The sequence below is a fragment of the Hemiscyllium ocellatum genome, chromosome 28 (assembly GCF_020745735.1).
Source record: "Hemiscyllium ocellatum isolate sHemOce1 chromosome 28, sHemOce1.pat.X.cur, whole genome shotgun sequence".
In the NCBI taxonomy this organism is placed as follows: Eukaryota; Metazoa; Chordata; class Chondrichthyes; order Orectolobiformes; family Hemiscylliidae; genus Hemiscyllium; species Hemiscyllium ocellatum.
In genome coordinates, this window is record NC_083428.1 from 4969050 (window position 1) to 4993462 (window position 24413).

At 43.4% G+C, this 24413-nt stretch overlaps 1 protein-coding gene across 5 annotated transcripts in view; it reads left to right on the top strand.

Moving 5' to 3' along the window:
* The window catches only part of gatad2ab (GATA zinc finger domain containing 2Ab), a 139507-nt gene that overhangs the window by 38335 nt on the left and 76759 nt on the right, over positions 1–24413 (top strand). Inside the window, exon 1 of one of the 5 annotated variants that reach the window (XM_060846286.1) lies at positions 20966–21128. The exons of the other annotated variants lie outside the window; for them this stretch is intronic. The gene's annotated coding sequence lies outside the window, so the exon portion shown is untranslated. Of the gene's footprint in view, positions 1–20965; positions 21129–24413 lie in introns of those variants that run through there. 5 annotated transcript variants of the gene reach the window in all.

Sequence of the window (24413 nt, forward strand, 5' to 3'; positions counted from 1 at the left end):
AGAATCGACGTTTCGGGCATAAGCTCTTCACCAGGCACAAACTGTACTTTCAACGCTCATCATCAAGCATCACTGATCAAGCTGGTCAGGTCAGAAAGGACATCGCTGCTAGACTGGATCTGCAGCGGTGGTGAAGGAACCAACAAGAGGACAAAACATACTGACCTCATCCTTACGAATCTACCAGCTGCAGATGCATCTGTCCATGACAGTGTTGGTAAGTGCGACCACCACACAGTCCTTGTGGAAACAAAATCCTTCCTTCACATGAAGAATACCCTCCATTGCGTTGTGTGGCTCTATCACCGTGCTAAATGGAACAGATTTTGAACAGATCAAGCAACTCAAGACTGAACATCCATGAGGTGCTTTGGACCATTAACTGCAGAATTGTACTCCACAATCTGTCACCTCGTGGCCCTACATATCCCCCACTCAACCATTACCATCAAGCCAGAGAATCAACTCTGGTTCAATGGAGAGTATAAGAGGGCATGGCAGGAGCAGCACCAGGCGCATCTGAAGATGAGGTGTCAACCCGGTGAAGCCACCAAACAGGGCTACTTATGTGCCTTACAGCATTAGCAGTAAGTGCTAAGCAATCCCACAACCAATGTATCAAATCTAAGCTCTGCAGTCCTGCCACATCCAGCATGATTGGAGGTAGATGACCAAACAATTCATGGGAGGAGGCGGCTCCACAAATATCTCCAATCTCAATGATGGAATAGCCGAGCACATCAGTATAAAAGTAAAGGCTGAAGCTTTCACAGCAATCTTGAACCAGGAGTGCCAAGTGAATGATCCATCTCAGTCTCCTTCAGTTGTCCCCAACATTACAGATACCAGTCTTCAGCCAATTTGATTTACTCCATGTGATATCTAGAAACAGTTCGAGGCTCTGGATATTGCAAAGGCTCCAGGTCCTGACAATATTCCAGCAATAGTACTAGAGACTTGTGCTCCAGAACTTGCCGCTCCCCAAGCCAAGTTGTTCCAGTACAGTTGTAGCACTGGCATCCACCTGACATTGTGGGAAATTGCCCAGATATCTTCTGTACACAGAAAGCAGGACAAATCCAACCCAGCCAATTACCGTCCCATCAGCCTACTCTCAATCATCAGTAGAGTTATAGAGATGTACATAATGGAAACAGACCCTTCGGTCCAACCAGATATCCCAACCCAATCTAGTCCCACTTGCCAGCACCCAGCCCATATCCCTCCAAACCCTTCCTATTCCTATACCCATCCAAATGCCTCTTAAATGTTGCAATTGTACCAGCCTCCACCACATCCTCTGGCAGCTCATTCCAAACCCGTACCACCCTCTGCGTGAAAAAGTTGCCCCTTACGTCTCTTTTATATCTTTCCCCTCTCACTCTAAACCTATGCCCTCTGGTTCTGGGCTCCCCGATCCCAGGGAAAAGACTTTGTCTATTTATCCTATCCATGCCCCTCATAATTTTTGTAAACCTCTATAAGGTCACCCCTCAGCCTCCGACACTCGAGGGAAAACAGCCCCAGCCTGTTCAGCCTCTCCCTGTAGCTCAGATCCTCCAACTCTGACAACATCCTTGTAAATCTTTTCTGAATGCTTTCAAGTTTCACAACATCTTTCCAATAGGAAGGAGACCAGAATTGCACGCAGTGTTCCAACAGTGGCCTCACCAATGTCCTATACATTGAAGGTATTATCAACAATGCTATCAAGCAACATCTGCTCGTTGACGCCCAGATTGGGTTCCTCCAGGGCCACTCGGCTCCTGACCTCATTAGCCTTGGTTCAACATGGACAAAAGAGCTGAATCCCAAAGATGAGGTGAGAATGAAAGCCTTTGACATCAAAGCTGCCAAAACTGAAATCAATGGGTATCGGGGGCAAACTCTCTGGTGGTTTGAGTCATACCTGATACATGGAAAGATGGTCATAGTTGTTTGTCAGTCATCCCAGTTCTAGGACATCTGTGCAGGAGTTCCTCAGGGTAGTATCCTAGGCCCAAACATCTTCAACTGCTTCATTAATGACCTTCCCTCCATCATAAGGTCAGAAGTGAGGAGGTTCGCCGATGATTGCCCAATGTTCAGCACCATTTGTGAAGACTCGGGTACTGAAGCATTCTGTGTCCAAATGCAACAAGATCTAGACAATATCCAGGCTTGGGCTGAAAAGTAGCAAGTAACCATTAGTGCCACACAAATGCTAGTCTTATGGCCATTGCCAGTGAGACAGTATAATACTGGCCCTTGACATTCAACGGCGTTACCATCACTGAATCCCCCAATATCAATATCCTGGGAGTTATCATTGATCAGAAACTGGACTCCCCATGTAAATGCAGTGGCTAGAACTGCAGGTGACAGGGTAGGAATACAACAGCAATAACTCACCTCCTGACTAGATGTAAGTTTGCTCACTGAACTGGAAGATTCGTTTTCGTATGTTTTGTCACCATACTAGGTCACATCAGTGAGCTTTCGGTGAAGTATGGGTGTTATGACCCACTTTCTATTTGTTTTGGTTTCCTTGGCTTGGTGATGTCATTTCCTGTTCTTTTTCCTCAGAGGGTGGTAAATGGGGCCCACGTCAATGTGTTTGTTGATAGAGTTCCGGTAGGAATGCCATGCTTCTAGGAATTCTCGTGCATGTCTCTGTTTGGCTTGTTCTAGGATGGATGTGTTGTTCCTAGGATGGTAACGAAATGTCTGAAAATGAACCTTTCAGCTCCATGATAAAAATTATATCCAGAGCCTCGGTTTGAGCTACAAATCTTATCAGAACGCGCTATCACCACTTGACTGCCAAAATCATGTCCACCGAAATCATAAGGCACAAGTTAAGAGTGTGATGGAATACTCCCCACTTGCCTGGATGAGTGCAACCCCAACAACACTCAAGAAGCTTGACACCATCCAGGACAAAGCAGCCCACATGATTGGCATCACATCCACTCCTTCCTTCACCAATGCTCAGTAGCAGCAGTGTGGACTATCTACCTGATGCACTGTAGAAATGCACCAAAGATCCTCAGACAGCACCTTCCAAACCCATAATCACTTGCATCTCGAAGGACCAGGGCAGCAGATACATGGGAACACCAGCGCCTCCAAGCCAATCACCATCCTGACTTGGAAATATATTGCCATCCCTTAACTGTCATTGGAAATCTTGGAATTCCATCCCTCATGGCATTGTGGGTCAACCCACAGCAAATGGACTGCAGCAGTTCAAGAAGGCAGATGGGGCAATAAATGCTGGCCAAACAGCGATGCCCACACCCCACTAAAGTGAATTTTAAAAAAAAAGGCTTACAGTCCTTTTGTGACTAGCTAGTAATTTAGGTCTGTGTCCTCAGATTGTATGAAACGTGAGTTGTTTAGGTTGGTTTTCATGCTTTTCTTTCATAGAACTAACTACATGGAGAGCTATTTCAAATGTTGTTGTTCTCTGGTTGTAAAAGGCTACATCTCCAACAGATGAGTCTCAAGTCACCCTGTAGTACAGGTAACTTTTTTTCCCCATCGTAATTATATTTGTATATTGTCTGCTCTGTAGATTTAACCTGAGTTGAATTTTGCAAGATGTGAGAGCACGTGGCAGAACACTTTATTTTGTTCAGGGTGCTGACTTTTTCATCACCCATTTGCACACTGTCCCCAAGGTGTGATTGTGTGGTTAGGGCCTCCAACTTTAAAGATGTGAACCTCCTGATAAAATCCTGTTTCTCTTCTGCATCCCAGGAATTCCAGGTGAGGACTTGGTCTCTCTTGACTGTGATGCTTTCTGCAGGCAAATAGCCTGCCAGCACTTTGTCTAGGCTCCCCTTGGAAAAGTGTGTGCTAAGGGAAATTCAATCTCTGCATGAATCAGCCTTCAGGAAAGGCTAATTAAACTTATTGTTAACCTGAATGGATCACAGGGTGATGGTTCTCATCATTGTCGGATAGCATGATGATTACATTGGCCAAAGTTTTAATGCAAAACATTTTTTTAGAGGAAATGTGAACCCTTGAGAGTTGTTTTTTTTTAGTTCGATGATAGCCAATAAAAAAAATTAAACTAACATTTTTAAATGTACGTAGGCAAAAAATGTGATTTCAATTAATTTCCACATCCTTGAGGCCTAAGTGAAGCGTACAGTCTATCAAACTGCCTTCAATGTCTGCCTCTGAGCAACTTAGCTTTCTGCGTGTCAGTTCTATTAGAATAGGTTTCAGTCCAAAACATTTTGCACATAATGAACTCTTATGGGTAGAGCTCAGTACTGGGGATTTTTAAATTACTCACTTATGGGGTGGCATGGTGGCTGAGCAGTTAGCACTGCTGCCTCACAGCACCAGGGTCCCAGGTTCGATTCCAACCTCAGGCATTGTCTGTGTGGAGTTTGGAAATTCTCCCCGTGTCTGCGTGGGTTTCCTCTGGGTGCTCTGGTTTCCTCCCACAGTCCAAAAATGTGCAAGCCAGGTGAATTGCCCATAGTGTTAGGTGCACTTGTCAGAGGGAAAGGGGTTTGAGTGGGTTACTTTTTGTAAGGTTGGTGTGGACTTGTTGGGCCAAAGGGCCTGTTTTTACACTGTAGGGAATCTAATCTAATCTAACTCCCAGGAAAATATCTCACCTCATCTATCTCCTCATCACCCACACCTGTCTTATCAGGATTTGCACCGTTTTGGTTTTATTTGACTCTTACGGTGCTGCTTTTTGCAATGAGAGGACTTAAAGACAACCTTGGCTTTGCAGCTGATGTGCCCACCTCCCCATAACAACACTCAGAATTTTTTTCCCCCTCTATCTTCCCACTTCCCCTCCCTTTAGCAAGAGCTAACAGTCAGTCCTGACTAAAATTGACAGCTTGCCATGTTTGGAAACCTTCTGACTAGAGAATGGGTATGAGTGATGGGAAATTGAATATATGTTTTGCTCTCCCTTAGGTGTGGCATTGTGCTAAAGTGTCGTTCCCACAAATACAACAACAGTGTCTTGTCAAAGTTTGCCATTTCATTGTGGTGGGCCTGTCATTTGACTTTTGTGGGTACCTTTTTCAGAAACATTGAGTATGTGCCTGTAAGTTCACCTTTCCCTTCTTTAGTGCAGAAGCTCTGAAGCTAAGAAATCTAAATTCAAAATTTTTGTTTAATCAATTTTCTTGCTGGCTTATATTCCACGGACACAATACAGGGGAACCTCAATTATCTGAATGTGATGGGTGTGCACTATTTCGTTCAGATAATCGATTTATTTGGTTAATTGATTAAAGGCCTTTCCTCTGGGGCTCGGTGTTTTTAAAGTCTGATCCTTGTTCAGGAGACTGCAGCAAAACAGCATGCAAGGCCCCGCCCCAAGTACCGGGCCCACCCACCAAAATCTGCCCCCAACACCTCCCCCCCGAAACCCGTCCAGCATTGCCCCCTGCCCCTCACTGGGGCAGCTGGACTGGACAGCAGCAATAAGATTGCTGCTGCTGCCGCCTTTGTGGGGTAAGTCTCCAAACACACACACATACACTTTTTACTGCAACCTTTTGACAGGTTCCACCTCTGCCCTGTACAGGACAATGTTGGTCAAATTGTCTCGGGAAGGGGGTAGGGGTGTGAGTTTAGGGTACACTCCTCTGTAGAACACCAGGGAAAGGGTGGGGAGAGAGAGGGCAGGAGGTCAGTAATTTGAAGACTGTGCCTGTTCAATCACTGTAAACAAAAGATGCGATCACTGTTAGAAACGCTAACAGGGACTTCGAGATCTCCTTCGGATAATCCAATTTTCGGATGTTTGGTATTTGGATAATCGAGGTTCCACTGTACACCTATCTGAACCTTGCCTGAGATAGCTTTGTATGTCTTTTCAAATAGCTACTTACTGCCTCTTACCACCTCTGAAATGCAGTGGTAAGTTTGTGAATCTGGGCAAAAAAGCTTGTCTTATTCCAAAATGTTGATTCTCTCAAGAAAGCATCAATCTATTTGCCAGCAATGTAATCTCATCGGTGAGGCAAAAAGTCAGACAATAGGTTGTTATCAGTCTTATTTAACTAACCGAATTCCTATGGATTGCTGGAGCCAACGGCGAAAACAAGATGAAAATCTAGAAGGGTTAAGATACAGTATGTGAAAATAAACTGTAATGGCTCAAAAGCAGATAACCAAGGGGACACAATTTTAAAGTGACTGGTGGAAGAAATGGGTAGCATAAGGAAAGATTTTTGTGCAGCATCTGATCACAATTTGGAATATACTGCTTGTTGTGGTCGATACAGATTCCATGCACTCTTCAAAGGTGAACTGGATAAAGACTTGAAGGAAAGATAATTGTGATTTGGAGAAAGAGCGGGTTAGTGGAACTAACCAGATTGCTTTGAAAGAACCAACATAGACTGATAGGCTGAATCGCCTCCTTCTGCATTTGCTTTTGTCTTAAGAAAAGAGGCTGAGTGAGCTAAGGCTTTTCACACTGGAGAGAAGGAAGAGAGATTACTTGAGAGGGCTGTACAAAATAATGAGGGGCGTAGATAGATGGCTAGAGACTTTTCCCCAGGGCAGAAATGACTGTCAGGAGGGGTCATACTTTTAAGGTGAGTGGAGGAAGGTATAGGGGAGATGTCAGAGGTAGGCTCTTTACGCAGAGAGTGCTGGTGCATGGATGCACTAACAGTGGTGGTAGTAGGGTCAGGGACATTTAAGCGACTGCTGGACAAGCACGTGGATGACAATAATTTGAGGGGTTTGCAGGTGAGGTTGATCTGAGATTAAGATAAATGCTTGGCGCAACATCGTGGGCTGAAGGCCCTGTACTATGCTGTACTGTACTATGTTCTATCCTATACATTTAACAGTGCTGATGTTCAACTGCCAAAGACTTCATTGATCATTCTTTCCCTCTGTGTGAGTACCACACCAGGTGGTGCATGAACCAACTGAAGTGTCAGGGGAGCTTAAAAGAGATCTGTATTGATCTGCCCTCTCCTATAAAGCTATTTGGGGATTGGAACTTCGACCACTGCCCCAATGATTGCTTCCAATTCTCTTTTCCAATGCTGATTAAAAACACTGAGGGGAGTCCAAGCCTAGCGATTTTTCCAGTTTGTAAATTTTTTTTTCCTCAATGGATTGCACGAGAGTGTCTTCCACGACACACTGTGCTTGTGTCATCATTTGCTCTAGCCTGATCCCACAGCTGTGATAAAAACACAGGGGACTGTAGAGAAGGAGAGGCCAAATGGTTTTCTTCTTATGGATGAGTCAGAGGTGGAAAATTCCACTCATCCACCAGCCGGGAGTGAGTTCCTTCCCAGCCTCAGCATTTTTGAAAAAAAAACAAAGCTGCTCATCAGCTTGTGATTAACACTAGTGTCATTATCCTTCCTGTTCGTGTTTGTGTCTAGAATTGTAGAATGATGCAGCACAACAAAGAGGCCATTTGGTCCGTTGTGCCTCTTTGGTAGAGCTAGCCACTGTTGCTCCCATGCCCTACAAATTACAAAATATTTTCTACCTCTGACCTTTCACAGTTGACTTATCATTTGTCTCCTCACTGCCTTGTGCCTCTATCTCTTTTCTTTTTGTTATTTTAAAACTTTCTTTAAGTTGCACCGCGCCCCCCCCCGCCACAAGTTTCATAATAGAGGCTTGATTTTTCGATGAGGGAGATCACTGAAATGTCACTGTGGTAGTGAATGACTGGAAAAACCAGGAAAATATCACAAAGTATACAGAAAGAGGTTGTTCAACCCAACAGATCCACCCTGATACTTATGCTTTACGCAGGACCCACCACCACCACTCCTGTCCATCCAAACGTAGCAATATATTTGGTTTCTTTCTCACCCTTGCTTACCTAACTTTCCCTGAAATGCCAAACTGTAGTAGCAAGTTTATGTTCTCACCACTGCTTGGGAGAAATGTTCCTCTTGTATTCCCTTTTTGGATTTACTAGTGAATACCTCATATTCTTGTCTCACCCACAAGTGGAAACATCCTGTCTTACAGTCTAGCCGATAAAACTCCGATAATCTTGAAGTCATTTTTCCGGTCAAGCTTGTCGTCTTTTCCAAGGTAGAGAATCCCAGCCCATTTAATCATTGGGTGAAATTCAGAATCCTTTAATTGAGTCTGTTGACAAAAGATTTTTTTGTGAACCATGTGCCAAGTCTAACTGTTGCTGATAATATTCACCTAACCACCCAACTTTATTCCTGATTTCAGCAGAAGCGAATTCACTATAATTATCTCTGGAACCCATTTTAAGCTAATCATTTCAATAGCTTTGCAAAGAAGTGTTGGATCTAATGAAAGTGTGACTACTTCGCTGCAATGATTCACCAGAATGCATTGTTTTTCAATTGGCTGCATGCCAAAGAAGCAGTACTGGCCTAATGTAAAGGCAGACTCCTAACGCATGTGAAGAAGCAAAACAAGTGGGCGGACTCGACAAACACATTCTCCCCATTTTGACATGGCTGTTTCGTTACACCATCCTCTTAGCACAATCAAAGAAAGCACTTTAGAATAGAATTAGCAGCCATTACAGAAGGAACACTAAAGCTGTAGGAAGCATATGAAGATTCACCAGCCAATACCAGGGTTAAGATACTCTTGCTCTGAAGAAAGGTAGAAGGAGAGTTGCCAGAGGATACAAATTTAGATCATTCACAAAAGAAACAGGAGGAGCTGAGAATTTATTTTACCTTGGAGGAAAGTCATGATCTACAGTGCAACATCTGAATGGATGATGGAAGAAGTAAATAATTTCAAAAGGACATTGGGTGCCTGTCTGAATTAGTTGTGGGAAGAGAGTAGGGAAATGGGTCTACTTGAATAATTCTTTTCCAGAATATATAACTCACAACCACATAACATAGGTGAATAGCATAATTGTATTTAAAAGCAAGTTAGATGAGCACAGGAAAGGAATAGAAGGAGGAGATATGTATGGTATGTGTTGGTATCATTTCGGTTGAAGTGCCTGTTTTGGTGCTATACATTCTGTGAATCCAACTGGAGCAGAAAAGATGAAAGAGAGATTTAATAGAAGTTCTCAATTAGGGAAAAAGTTTATTAGAATTAATGAAGAGAAGTATTTGCTCTGGTTGGAGAATGGTAGAGTTTTTATAGCGCTTCCAATTTAGCATGATCAGTGATGTGAGGATGGCAGGGACTTCATTTGAATTGTTGCAGCTTGAAATGCTTTACCATGTACCATTTAACTTTGAAGTCTTTTGAGGAGCTGTCCTTGGGTTCCTCTTCTGTTTGAGCTACCTGTTGCCTCTCTATGGCATTATCCAAACAAATAGTGTGAAGCTCCATGTTTTCACTGCTGTCACCTATCTCTCCCTCACCAACTTATTTCTCATCCCCTGAACTATTTCCAGTTTGTTACATTGGTTGTCTAATGTCCAGTGTTGAATGAAGAAATTTTTTTCCAGCTAAATATTAAGAAAACAAAGCCACTCTTTGGTCTGTTCTAACAAGCTATGTTCCTGAGCCACTGACGCACTCACTGACTTGTCCACTATCTGAGGTTGAACCAGACCTTTGGAACCAATGCTCAGTCTATTTTGTTTTGGTATGTGGTCCTCTGAGGTCTATGCAGAGCATCACCTTTTGAAACCAGAAGTCACTGTGTCGTTATGCTAGTCAATGTGCACTCAACCTTGGAGCACTCACTGAGAAGGCACATTTCAGCCTATATGACACTGATCAAAGTTTGGGAGAAGATTTGTAGCTCGGGTGCTCGTTGTTGTGGTTCTGTTCGCCGAGCTGGGCATTTGTGTTGCAGACGTTTCATCCCCTGTCTAGGTAACCACCTCAGTGCTTGGAACCCTCCTGTGAAGCGCTTCTGTGATCTTTCCTCTGGCATTTGTAGTGGTTTGAATCTGCCGCTTCCGGTTGTCAGTTCCAGCTGTCCGTTGCAGTTGTCGGTATATTGGGTCCAGGTCAATGTGCTTATTGATTGAATCTGTGGAGGAGTGCCATGCCTCTAGGAATTCCCTGGCTGTTCTCTGTTTGGCTTGTCCTAAAATAGTAGTGTTGTCCCAGTCAAATTCATGTTGCTTGTCATCTGCGTGTGTGGCTATTAAGGATAGCTGGTCGTGTCATTTCGTGGCTAGTTGGTGTTCATGGATGCGGATTGTTAGCTGTCTTCCTGTTTGTCCTATGTAGTGTTTTGTGCAGTCCTTGCATGGGATTTTGTACACTACATTGGTTTTGCTCATGCTGGGTATCGGGTCCTTCGTTCTGGTGAGTTGTTGTCTAAGAGTAGCTGTTGGTTTGTGTGCTGTTATGAGTCCTAGTGGTCGCAGTAGTCTGGCTGTTAGTTCGGAAATGCTCTTGATGTATGGTAACATGGCTAGTCCTTTGGGTTGCGGCATGTATTCATTCCATTGTCTTTCCCTTAAGCATCTGTTGATGAAATTGCAGGGGTATCCATTTTTGGTGAATACATTATATAGGTGTTGGCATGGCACTCATCCACAGATGCAATCAATAAGCACATCGACCTGGACCCAATATACCGGCCACTGCAGCGGACAGCTGGAACTGACAACCGGAAGCGGCAGATTCAAACCACTACAAATGCCGGAGGAAAGATCACAGAAGCGCTTCACAGGAGGCTCCCAAGCACTGAGAATGTCACCTAGACAGGGGACGAAGCGTCTGCAACACAAATTCCCAGCTTGGTGAACAGAACCACAACATATGACTCTGAGCTTCTGACCTCATATCCTCTCCATTACCAAGATGCCTACTTCCATCTTCCTATATTCCTCAATTCTACATCCATCTCAGCTCATCTGCTATCAGAACCCTTATCTGTGACTTATCAATTACCCTTGGACAAAAAGATTCTAATACAAGATTTCCAGAGACCTTGCATTCTCAAATTCTCAAATTCTCAAATTCCCTCCATAAACCCCTCCACTCATTATGTCTTCCCATTTCAGATGATTAATTATTTGGTCCATGTAGGATCTGTTGGACTCTATACAATCATTTGTATATCTTTACAACAGATCATGATTTTTCTAAAGTATAATCCATTATGAGGGAGATACAAAGCCAGCAAAGGAGTTGAATGATGTGAATACTGCTAAGGATATGGAAATGAAAAAATTGGCGTTATTGCCCCCTTGTAAACTTTTTAATCCTTTTGTACAAGTAACAAAATGTAGTTTGTTTAGTGTTTTAAGTTATGTGTTATGCTGTGTTCGATTCAAAATTGTTAGTATTGGTAAGGCAATACATATTACCTATTACTATTCATTTGATATTTTCATATTACAGTTTTTCTCCTGTTTTGTTTTATTAGACATTCACCTGTACATCCCTTGGTATGAGATTAATGCTAGAGAAGTGTATCTGAAGCAAATGGTGGGTTCAGAGGCTCACAGAATAGAATTCATCAAATGGTTATGGCAGAGAAGTCTCTCTTTCCCATTCCCTCTCTCGTTCCCACTCTGCCTGCCTGCCTGTCTGTCTCTCTGTCTCTCTCTCTCTCTCTCTGTCTCTCTCTCTCTCCCTGTGTCTCTCTCCCTCTGTCTCTCTCCCTCTGTCTCTCTCCCTCTGTCTCTCTCCCTCTGTCTCTCTCCCTCTGTCTCTCTCTCTCTTTCTCTCTCCCTCCCCCCTCCTCCCCCCGCAAGCATAAGAGGTACAGTTAGTAAGTTTGCAGATGACACCAAAATTGGAGGTGTAGTGGACAGTGAAGAGGGTTTCCTCAGATTACAACAGGATCTGGACCAGATGGGCCAATGGGCAAAGAGGTGGCAGATGGAGTTTAATTCAGATAAATGCGAGGTGCTGCATTTTGGGAAAGCAAATCTTAGCAGGACTTATACACTTAATGGTAAAGTCCTAGGGAGTGTTGCTGAACAAAGAGACCTTGAAGTGCAGGTTCATAGTTCCTTGAAATTGGAGTCGCAGGTAGATAGGATAGTGAAGAAGACGTTTGGTATGCTTTCCTTTATTGGTCAGAGTATTGAGTACAGGAGTTGGGAGGTCATGTTGCGGCTGTACAGGACATTGGTAAGGCCACTGTTGGAATATTGCGTGCAATTCTGGTCTCCTTCCTATCGAAAAGATGTTGTGAAACTTGAATGGGCTCAGAAAAGATTTACAGGATGTGGCCAGGGTTGGAGCATTTGAGCTACAGGGAGAGGCTGATCAGGCTGGGGCTGTTTTCTCTGGAGCGTCGGAGGCTGAGGGGTGACCTTATAGAGGTTTACAAAATTATGAGGGGCACGGATAGGGTAAATAGGCAACACCTTTTCCCTGGAGTCAGGGAGTCCAGAACTAGAGGGTGTAGGTTTAGGGTGAGGGGAAAGATATAAAAGGGACCTAAGGGGCAACTGTTTCACATAGAGGGTGCTACGTGTATGGAATGAGCTACCAGAGGAAGTGGTGGATGCTGGTACAATTGCAACATTTAAGAGGCATTTGGATGGGTATATGAATAGGAAGGGTTTGGAGGGATATGGCTAGGTGCTGGCAGGAGGGAGTAGATTGGGTTGGGATATCTGGTCAGCGTGGACAGGTTGGACCAAAGGGTCTGTTTCCATGCTGTACATCTCTATGATTCGCTTTCTTCCCCCTCACCCAGCTCTCTCTCTCTCTTCTCCCCCACCCCCCTCCCCCCACCTCCAGAAACTATGATTTTTGAACACTTGGATCAAATCTCATCTAAATCTTTTTCTTTAAGGAGAAGAGCACCAAATTATTCAGTCTATTCATAGAGTTAAAGTGAGGGAAGTACAAAGTGCCATCTTCAAATTTTAGCTTAAGCTCTCCTCTAATAGTAGTTCCATTCTCGTTTTATAAGAAAATAGCACCATTTAAATAATGGGGCTGGAATCGCAATATAACCAATACATTCTTTGAAAGTTTGCGCTTTAGAAACAGTGTCCCTAATTTGTCACTCGTGTTCTCATGAATTTGCATTTGCAAAACGCACGTTGTAGCAGAATGACCTGTATACTTCTGTCAGCCTCCGATAAGCTGAAATAAGTCAAGTTTGTCCAGACCCTCCTTATAGTTAATGCATTCCAGTCCAGGCAACATCCTAGTCAACTGCTTTTGCATGTTCTCCAAAGTCTCCACATCCTTCCTATACTGGGGCAACCAGAACTGTACATTGTACTCCAAATGTGGTGTAATTAAAGTCTTATACAACTGCAACATAATTTGCCACCTTCTTTACTCAGTGCCCTGACCATTGAAAACAAGCATGCCTTATGACTTATTTACCATCTTACCACCTTGTGTTGCCACTTTCAGGGAGCGATGCACTTGCACCCCAAGATTCCTCTGTATATCAATGCTCCTAATAGTCCTGCCATTTACCGAAGAACTGTATACTGACTCGATGTTTCGACTTGTGACCTTCAGTGCTGCAAACTGTGTACTTAATATAACTGACATTTGTATGCCTTGCAAGAGGCTTGATAGCGGGGGAAAATGGTGTGGGCAGATGAGAGGTTTGGGGTTCCAATCTAATGGACAGTCATTGATATTATTTTTTCTTGGGATCTGTAATGCCCAAGATGCATTGCAAATCATTCAGGTTGGTCAGTGTCCAGAAATACATCAGAATTATGTGTACATATGTGATGGGATGGTACAGGCATCTCAATACTGAATTAATTAACTTGAATTAATTAACAAGTTATAGAAGAAGTAGTGGCCTAATGCTGTTATCAGTAGACTAACTCAACTAATGTTCTGGAGATCCCCATTCCTGATGACTGGCTCCTGCCTGAAACGTTTATTTTCCTGCTCCTCGGATGCTGCCTGACCTGCTGTACATTTCCAGCACCACACTAATCTTGGGTCTAATCTCCAGCGTCTGCAATCCTCTCTTTCGCCTAATGTTCTGGAGACCCGGGTACAAATCACGCTTTGGCTGATGGTGGAATGTGAATTCAGTAAAAACAAAATTGGAATTATGAATCTGCTTCAAAATTGTCAATTATCGGGAAAACCCATCTGGTTCACTAATGACCTAATGAAATCTACGTGTGACTTCAATGTGGTTAACTCTCAACTGCCCTCTGAAATGGCCTAGCAAGCTACTCAACTGTAACAACTGTTACAAAGTCTTAACAAAGAAATGAGACCGGAATGACCATCTGACATTGACCTCGGCACTGGAACGAAAACAGCAAAAACAACCTTGTTGATCCTAGAAAATCTTCCTCACTAACGTCTAGAGGCTGGTACTAAAATTGAATCATAGACGAGAGAAACAACAGCCTGACATAATCACATTCACAGAATCTTACCTTACAGATAATGTTCCAGACATCACCATCACCATCCCTGGGTATATCCTGTGGTACAGTTGAGACGGAATTGCCTTGGGAATCCTCATTATTGACTTTGGGCCCCATGAAGTCTCATTGCATCAGGTTAAACAAGGCCAAGGAAGCCTCCTGCTGATGACCACGTACAGTCCCCCCACAGCTAATGAATCAGTGCTCCTCCATGTTGAACAATACTTGGAAAGATGCATTGAGGGTAAGGGTAAGGAGGGTGCAAACTTTACTCTGGGTGGACTATTTAGTGGTCACCACAAAGAGTGGTTTGACAACAAAACTACTGATTGAGCTGGTCAGGTCCCAAAGGATGGGTCTGCAGCACGTGATGAGGGAACCAATGAGGAGAAAAAATATACTTGACCTAATCTTTACCACTCTGCCAGCTGCAGGTGCCCCTGTCCATGACTATCTGTAAAAGTGACCACCACACAGTCCTTATGGAGGCGAAATCATGTATTCACATTGAGACTACCTCCATCATGATGTGTGGCACTATCTCTGTGCTAGATGGGACAGACCAGGAACAGATCTCACAACTCAAGATTGGACATCCTCAAGGTGTTTTGGGCTATTAACAGCACAACATATTCTGTAATCTCCAACAAATCTCCCACTTGACATTACCACCAAGCCAAGGGATCAAACCCTAGTTCCATGGAGAGTGCAACAGGACATGCAAGGAGCAGCACCAGGCATACTCAATACTGAGCTGTCAATCTGCTGAAGCTACCAAACAGGACTACTTGCAAGCCAAACAGCATAAGCAGCAAGTGATAGATCTAAACAATTCCACAACCAACAAATCAGACCTATGCTCTGCAGTCCTGCCAGCTCCTGTCATGAATGATGGTGGATAATTAAAACAACTCACTGGAAGAGGAGCCTCCACTAATATCTTCCTCCTCAATGATAGATGAACCCAGCACATCAATGTAAAAGATAAGGCTGAAGCATCCGCACAATCTTTAGCCAGAAGTGACGAGTGGCTGATCCATCTCGGCCTCCTCCAAATGTCCACGGTATCACATTCCAGTCTTCAGCCAATTTGATTCACTCCACATGATATCAAGAAATGGTTTGAGGCACTGGATACTGCAAAGGCTATGGGCCATGATAACATTCCAGCAGTAGCACTTGAAGGCTTGTGCTCCAGCCCTTTCTGCTTTCCTAACCAAGCTCTTCTAGTACATCTGCGACACTGAAATCTACCCGACAGTTTAGATAATTGTCCACCTGTGTCCTCTATACAAAAAGCAGAACAAATCCAACCTGACCAGTGACCATCCCATCAGTCTATTCTTGATCATCAGTAAAGTGATGGAAGGTGTCATCAACTGTGCTATCAAGCAGCACCTGCTCAGTGACACTTAGTTTGGGTTCTGCCTTATTACAACCTTGGTTCAAACATGGTTAAAAGAGCTGAATTCCACAGGTGAGGTGAGAGTGACAGCTCTTGTCATCAAGCCTGTGTTTAACTGAGTGTAGTATCAAGGAACCATAGCAAAACTGGAGCCGATGGATATCGGGGAGCAAACTCTCCATTAGTTGGTCTCGTACCTGGCATATAGAAACATATTGGAAGTCAGTCATCTCAGTTTTAGACCATCTCTGCAGGGATTCTTCAGGGTAGTGCCCTAGTCCCAACCATCTCAACTGCTTCATCAATGACCTTCCCACCATCATAAGGTCAGAAGTGAGGATGTTCGCTGATGAATGCACAATGTTCAGCACCATTTGCGATGACTCAGACACTGAAGCAGTCTGTGTCCAAATGCAACAAGATCTGGACAGTATCCAGGCCTGGGTTGACAAGTGGCAAGTACCATTCACCCCACACAAATGCCATGTGATGACCATCTCCAATAGAAGATCATCTCTACCCACTGCCCTTTGACATTCAACTGTGTTACCACCACTGAATTCCCCCCCACCCCTGATAACCATCCTGGGGGTTAGTCTTGATCAGAAACTCAGCTAGACACTCTTATGTAAATATAATGGCTATAAGAGCAGGTCAGGGCCTCGGGATACTGTAGCATGTAACTCACTTCCTGACTTCCTACTTGCCTGAGTGCAGCTCCAACAACACTCAAGAAGCTTGATAACCATCCAGGACAAAGCAACCCACTTGATTGGCATCACATCCACAACATCCACTCCCTCCACCACAGATGTACAATATTCAAAAGATGTCTGCAGAAATTCGCTGAACATCTCTAGACTGCACCCTCCAAGCTCGCAGCCACTTGCATCTAGAAGAATTAAGGGCACATGAGATACATGGGAACACCACCACCTGCATATTCTGCAACAAACTACTCAGCATCCTGACTTGGAAATATATCGCTGTTGTTTCATTGTCACTGGTTCAAAATCCTGGAATTCTCTCTCTAAGGGCATTATGGGTCCCCTTACAACACATGGACTACAGTAGTTCAAAAAGGCAGCTCACCTTGAGGGCAGCTCGGGACAAACAATAAATGCTGGCCCAGCCAGTAATGCCCATATTCAACAAATGAATTTTTAAAAAAAGGTATTGTTGCAACTCTGGATTCAGAACTAGGGGTTACCTTGTACAAGTATTACTGCTATAACCACTGTGTCAGAGTTTGGTAAGTGAGGAGGAACTCTTATTTCATCACTCAAATTTACTTGGCCCCTCGTCTTCTGCCTTGTGTAAGCTTCAGCTTATGAAAAATTTTGCTGTCCATGTCTGAGAATGTGTCAGGTCCCATTTACTTATCAAATCCTGCTGATCACTGACCTGTGTTGTTACTTATCTAGCAATACCAGGAGGCTCCACTCCTCCAGTATTAACCCTTATGCACAATTACAAGTCATCCCCTGGTGACCTGAGTCCTAAATTTTGGATTTCTCTCTCAAGGCTGTTTCCTTAATGATGTTCTTACACTGAGTTTTTGGTAACTTGTTCTCAGTGTTTGGTGATGCTTGTGAAGCACATTGGTGCATTATACCATGTGAAAGGGATCATAAAAGTACATGGTTTACTTACTCTTTTGCCTCCTTTGAAAACTGAAGATCTAAGTCTTTCTGAATTTCCCACTTAACTGAATCCTTTCCATTGCTTCTATGGATTGGCTGCTTGTTGCTCACGGACCAGAAGTAAATGCACTGTCGATAGAGCAGCTAGTTTTCTCCTTGTAGATCTGACAGTTATCTGGATTCTGATGTAAACCAAATCCTAAGGCTGAACAGTATAATAGAGAGCTACAGCTGCTGACTTACTTTGATTTCAGGTTTAATCTCACTCTTGAATCTGTACTGAACTCAGAATTTCATAATCTACAACAGGATTACAAAGCATTCTCAGTCATAATTACTACAGGGCTGGGGTGCACATGATTTAAGTCTCAGCATCTGGGTCAGCTGCACTCTCAGACACAGTTTTCACTGATAGTATTTCAGCAGCAGCTGCGTAATGCAGGGTTAGATGGCTTTTATGGTAAATGGGGAAATAGGTATCATGGGCTAAGCATTGAATCCTCCATGTAGGATACTGGGGGGGAATATTTTGGTGAAATGGATGAATTGTATCTCTCGCAACTTGAAGGACTGACTTGGTGACCTCTGCTACTTACTCATTGGCATTGTCAATTCTCTGTCCCAACTAAGAAAAATAAGATTTAAAAAAAAACCTCTAAGAGCAAAAACATGTGTTGAGAAACTTTCTATCAGTTCATTAATTTAGCATTTTTTCCAATAAGCCTGAATATTGGCTGTTTGATTTGGGGATGGGGGAGGGGGGGGGTGGGTGAAGGGGTATGCAGTGGAGTGGAGGAGGTTGTGGGGAAGGAAAAGAAGGCCATCCAAACGCAGCCAGACCATGTCCAGCAGACAGAAACAAAAACTGGAAAAGCTCAGCAGGTCTGGTAGCATCTGTGAAGAGAAATCAAGGTTAACATTTCAGGGTTGAGTGACCTTTCCTCAACTTCTCAAGGGTCAACTTCCAGAAGAGACCATTCAAAAATGAGAATCTTTGGTGGCTCCTTCCCTCCCACTGTTTACTGTGACTGTTTTCACAAACTAGAAAATAACTTTTTAAAAATTAAACCTACAGAGAGTCAGGGCAGGGGTTGATCAGGAATATTAAAACAAATGACCCCCAGCTTGATGATGATCTCTAAGGTATAATAAGCAAGCTTTTGTTTTACTGAGAAAACAGCATGGTTTCTTTCTCAACCCCCTTCCTTTACTCCTGAAGTTGCGTGCTTCCATGGATTGTTCTCTGTTACCTTGCCAAAGTGATCATTGTTCAGAATCCAACCAGTCAACAGCTTGTGCTATCCTTCAGATTCCAGAAGGGATTGCTGCACCAAGGGCAGGAGTACGATCTAAGAATTTTAAATTTTTTCATCTCTCATCTTCCCACCACCAGAAAGGTATTACACACCTCCCTCATCCCTCACCACCACAGACTGGACCTTTGCCCTGCAGCTGTGTCTTTTCCCACCACCAACACCACAGACACCTACACTCTTCTCCATGCTCCTGGGTGAACCAGATTGTGCATGATCTCAGCATTCACAAACTAACTTTCTGACTCCATTTGCATCTCAAAGTTGTCTAGTTTCTTCTATGCAATGTCACTTACCGCTGCTCCTCCCTTAGCTCATTTGATAAGGATATCTCCTCCTGTTGGTCAGCCAAGTATGAGGGGATGCTGCTTCAAGAATGGGGATCACTTTTTCAGGACCACGATGAGAAATTTTTTGAGGGATACATGACTTTAGAACACTCTGCCTCAGAAGGTGGAGTCAGTGGATATTTCTAAGACCGAAGTAGTTAGAGTCTTGTTAGGCAGGGAAATTGAAGTTATTTAGTGTAGGTGAGGACTATGGAAGTACATCAGCTATGATCTTTTGAATGGTAGAGCAAGCTCAAGGAGCTCAAGGTGTACTGCTGTTTCTATTTTATATATCTCTGCTTCTGAAGTCTTCATTCTCTTTGTTACCCTGATCTCAGTGCTTTCCAATCTAACATAAACTCTATCGTTGCTGCTTATCCTTCACGTACATTTTCTCCTGGTTCACCAGAACACCATACATTTAAAATTGTAAATTCTTGCATTCAGGTAATCTCAAGCTGTCCACACACTCTACACCTCCAAATTAATTTGTGCTGCATTAACCCCACACTTTTGTATCAAATTCACTGACATAACATCGATGGACGGTCCCCTGCCCACCCACCCATCTCCTTTTCAATCACTCTGGTGTACCTCCATAAACCCTTTGACCTCTCTTTTTAGGCCCTTCATATTTGACCAAGTTCTTGCATCATCAGCTTATTAACCATGATTGTACATTTAAGAAATCCTGTGAAATGTTTTCCAACGTTCAAAATTTTCAGTCACTGTAACCTAGAAAGTGGTAAGAAGGCAGTACATGTTGCTAGGTGAAAATGAATAGCATTTAAGGGGAGACTGGGTGAGGGAATCTGCTGCATAAGGTGGAAACTAGGCAAAAGAATACATGATGTATGGTAGGACCCTGGAGAGCACCAAGGATCAGAGAGACCTTGGTATGCCTGACCATCGGTTCCTTAACCTAGAAGGACAGGTAGACAAAGTGGTTAGGAAAGCACATGGGTTAGTTCACCATAGTTAACCTTTATTAACCAAGGTAAACCGTTTAAGAGCAAGGTGGTTATGTTGGAACTGTATGAAACATTGTTTAGGTTGCAGCTGGAGTACTGTATACATTTCAACAAATCACTTTATAGGAGGGTTGTGATAGCACTAGAAAGGGTGCAGAGGAAATTTTCGAGGAGAAAGTGAGGACTGCAGATGCTGGAGATCAGAGCTGAAAATGTGTTGCTGGAAAAGCGCAGCAGGTCAGGCAGCACCCAAAGAACAGGAGAGTCGACGTTTCGGGCATGAGCCCTTCTTCAGGAAGGGCTTGTGCCCGACACGTCGAATTTCCTGTTCCTTGGATGCTGCCTGACCTGCTGCGCTTTTCCAGCAACACATTTTCAGCTGCAGAGGAAATTTACCAATATGTTGCCTGGGCTGGAGAGTTGTAGTTATGAAGAAAGTTTGGACAGACTGGTTTTCTTTGGAGCAGAGGAGAGTGGGGTCGACATTATTGAGACACATAAAATTATCAGGGACACTGGTAGGCTGGACAAAGACTTTTCTCCTTTCTGGCGAAATCAATGACGTAGAATTAAAGTAAGGGGCCGAAGGTTTAGGGGTGATGTGAGGGAAAACTGTTTTTCATGTGGTGGAAATCTGGAACTTAGTGCCTGAAAGGGTGATAGAGGCAGAAATCTTCATAACATTTAAGAAGCATTTAGATGCTTACTTGTGATACCAAGGCATACAAGGCTGTGCAGAAAAATGGGATTATAATAGTTATGATTATTTAGAACAGTTAGGGTAATTGGAATAGTTAATTTTTTTTTGACTGGGGCAGACTTGACAGGCCGAAGGGGCTTATTCTGTGCTGCGGGCCTCTGTGACTCTAAGCAGGAAGGGTCGCATTGTGTACGTGTGTGTGTGTGTGTGCAATCAATATGGGTATGGAGTTTTTGCTGAGCACGTTCCTGCTCCCCTGTGAGGTGCACTGTCCCTTTAAGAGAGTGATGGGGGGGGGGTGAGGGAGTGGGCCCGCGCATGCGCGTTGTTCGGCGGTCCACCTCGAGTACCGGGGGACTTGTTCCTCTCGCCGAGTGACCGGTGCTCGGGGAGGAGGGGGTACCGGGCTGGTGTGGGAGAGGGAGAGTGTGGGCACGGCCTGGCTGCAGTGGGACTAGGCTGGGGGAAAGCGCCTGCAAACCTGGCCAGACCGCCACATTGGGCCGCCGGTAGGTGCGGTTTGTTACATTGAGTGACTTGTGTGATTTAAAGGGACCTCTACCCCCCCCCCCCCACCCTCCCGCCCCTTACCCCCCCTCTCTCCCCACCTTCTCCACAGAGGAGTTTGTGCTGCGGGAAAGCCCACTGCAGTGTGTTCAAAAGAAACTGCCCCAACACTCAGACACTAGCAGTTTCCCTTTAAAAGGAGAGAGGCAGGAGGAGGTTTCAGGGCTGGGAACGAGCCAAGAGTTTGAGGGGCTTGTGCGATGGCGAGTTTTTCTTTCCTTCTCTCCATCCCACTATCTCCATTCTTGAGCCCCAGTCGTGGCACTTAACTCAGCTGGCAGCCAGACCTTGTCAGTGTCAAAATAAGAGTCTCCTTTTTGTCCCACCCACCCTATCACACATGCTCTGGGTTAATGAGTCTGGGTACTGTTCCAGAACTCAGCATAATTTGCAATGTGTTTCTTTGTGGTCTATTGTATATCTGTTTTAAAACAACTTTATTGATTTATAATCTGTGCTTAACGCCCTCGTCATACCTCCACATCTTTGTCCTCCAGTCCTGTTTCTCACCCCAACCACCCTACTTTCTCTTTACTCTTCTGCCCATCCCTATCTACAGATTTTTCTCCTGTCTGCCTCCTGCACCAACATACCATATTTCTGGCCATGTGCCCAACCACTTCCTGAACATTGTCCAAGTGGCTGTTCTTCAGGCCTTAGTTTTAGGTATTGGCTTTACAATGGTGATTGGAAATTATTTATCTTGATGTCCATGCATATGCTTTTGTGAATATCAGAAATACTGGCTATGTTTCATCTTTTCTCCTTTCTTTTTTCTTCCCTTCCCTTTTCTCTCCTCTGGGGGGAAAAAAAACAGACTGAGGTTTTTTTTTGTAATGCCAGACTGCTCTGAGATCAGTTCACTCCATACACTGGATCAAAGCTATGACTGTGCCTGGGTTATATGGCATGCAGCCACGTTTTGTTGGAGTTGGATATTGAATGGTCATCTTTTCCCCTCAGTTGATTTTTTTTCCATCTTCTAGAAGTTACAAACTGTACTATCTATTATGTGCAATGGTTAAAGTAGAGGCTGCCAATCTGGAAGCTTGCAAAGATAGCTCCAAGATAAACTGTTTACAGTTAGTTATTATGAAGTAATTTGAGCTTTCTCTATTGGTTCTTTTAAGACATTTTTATCTTTATTTCCTTTCTCTAGGCTTTCCCATAGCATCTTTTTGCTCCTAATTGAGGGCATGGGCAGATGATCTGGTCTTAGGCATTTAACTTCTGCAGTTGTTTCAGCAACGTTATTGCAGTAACCCTTCCCTCCTATAGTCTCCAAATAAAAGGCAAGCCATTTAGGATTAAATGAAGGAGAAACGCCACTTGAGTGGTGAATCTTTTGGATTCCAGATCCCTGAAATCCACATTTGCTCAGTCATTAAGTTCAAGATTGAGATTGATAGAATTCTAGTTAATAATGATATCAAGGGATCTGGGGATAGCACAGGACTAGGCTGTTGAGATAGATAATCAGCTTTGGTAGAACAGGCTCCAGGATCTGAATATCCTAATCCTGCTCCTATAGAATGCTAGCTGCTTTCCAGTTTTCTTACACAGCTAACTTTGCCCCTAGAAAAAAGTAGGTATTTTTCTATAACAGCACTTGATAGGCATGTGCTTCCTTCACACCAAAACTTCAGCCCATAATGAAAATGAAGAAAAGTTGCATAACTAGCCTTGTATACCACGTATATTAAGCATTAAGGGGTGATTATAATTGAGACATTTAAGATGATGAAAGGATTTGATGGCGAGAACTCCCTTCTTTGTTGAGAATGGACGAGGAGTCATCAGGGGTTTAATCTTAAAATTAGAGCCAGAGTACTCTGGAGATGATGTCACTATCAATAATTCACAAAAAACAAACTTGAGGGGCTGAATCACCTGCCCTAGTATTCCTGGGTTCTCAATTTAAATAATTTGCACTTCTATGATCCTGTCACAATTTTAAACACACTCTGGTAGAATAAGGAAGATTCGCCACTGTAGTAAGGAATGATAGGAAGGAAAGATTTATGAAGAACATCTCAAACTATTGCATCGTTTTTCACTGGAACAGCAAAAAGGTGATTGAACAGAGGTTTTCAAAATTAACAAATCTCTCTATTTACTGGAGACCATTATAAATGGGTGGAGAATTGGCTCTGGTACCATCAAGAATGAAAAGCATGATAACTTCTTATAATTCCCACAGAGTATTCCATATTCTAATAACCTATCATAAAGCCAGAAGCTCTATTATAATTTATGAAGGAAGAAAATTCAAAGATATTTGATTGTATGACTCTATATGAAAGGGCAAGGTAATTGAGATCCGAATAGATGGCTTCATTTGCTAGCACCAGCACTGACTTTGTAGGCTGAATGACCTCTTTGAGTTCAGAGAGAAAAATAGTGTAAGGATTTTGTTTCAGGTCACCTTAGTGTGCTAGTAGGCATGAGTTGGCAGCCAGTAGAGTAAGTGGAGAGTAAATTACCTTTTGTAATGGTTATGGGGGTTGGCTGTTTTCTTGGAGCAGTCTTAGATTATTTGTTCATTATTGTCCGGTAATCAGATTAATTGGATGCAAAGTAAAATTTGATTTTAGTTGCTTCATGCCATCGCCCAAACCAGATTTCTGTCCCATGATGTATGCAACATTAAATTAATTTTAACTTTTTAAAAATATATGTACTTCATTTCATTGAGGAAACTGACCTTATTCCACTTGTCCTGCAGTGCTCATGGATCTTCTTTTGTGCACTCTTACACCATCAATTGTCAAAAAAATGAAGGTTTAACTTTTAAAATAATAATAGGATGAAGTGTTTTTGGCCAAGAATGGTAGGAGCATGAGCTCTCTCTCCAGTCCATTCCGCTGGTTATAATTTAACTCCTTGGTCAGGTTCAATGGAGATAATGATTCTTTGTCTTTTCTCAATTCTGTCATCTTGCTGGTACTCAGTTATATGGATGTATTGCTGGAGGTGAAACATCCTTGGTGTCTGGGAGTTCTCTTTCTTATGTTTCCAACCCCAGCTTCTCCTTGGCAGAGAAAAGTTTGAGACATTGCAATTAGGAGAGCTTCCTCTCCAGGCTGGCTGAGAGATGACAGCATCCATTACAAGTGTGGCATATGTTTAACTATTGGACAGCCCTGGGACCTACGTTACTGACTGCAGAGCTTTATCAGCATCTAGCTTCAAACCAATTAGATACAGGCAGTTCTCTGCATTTCCAT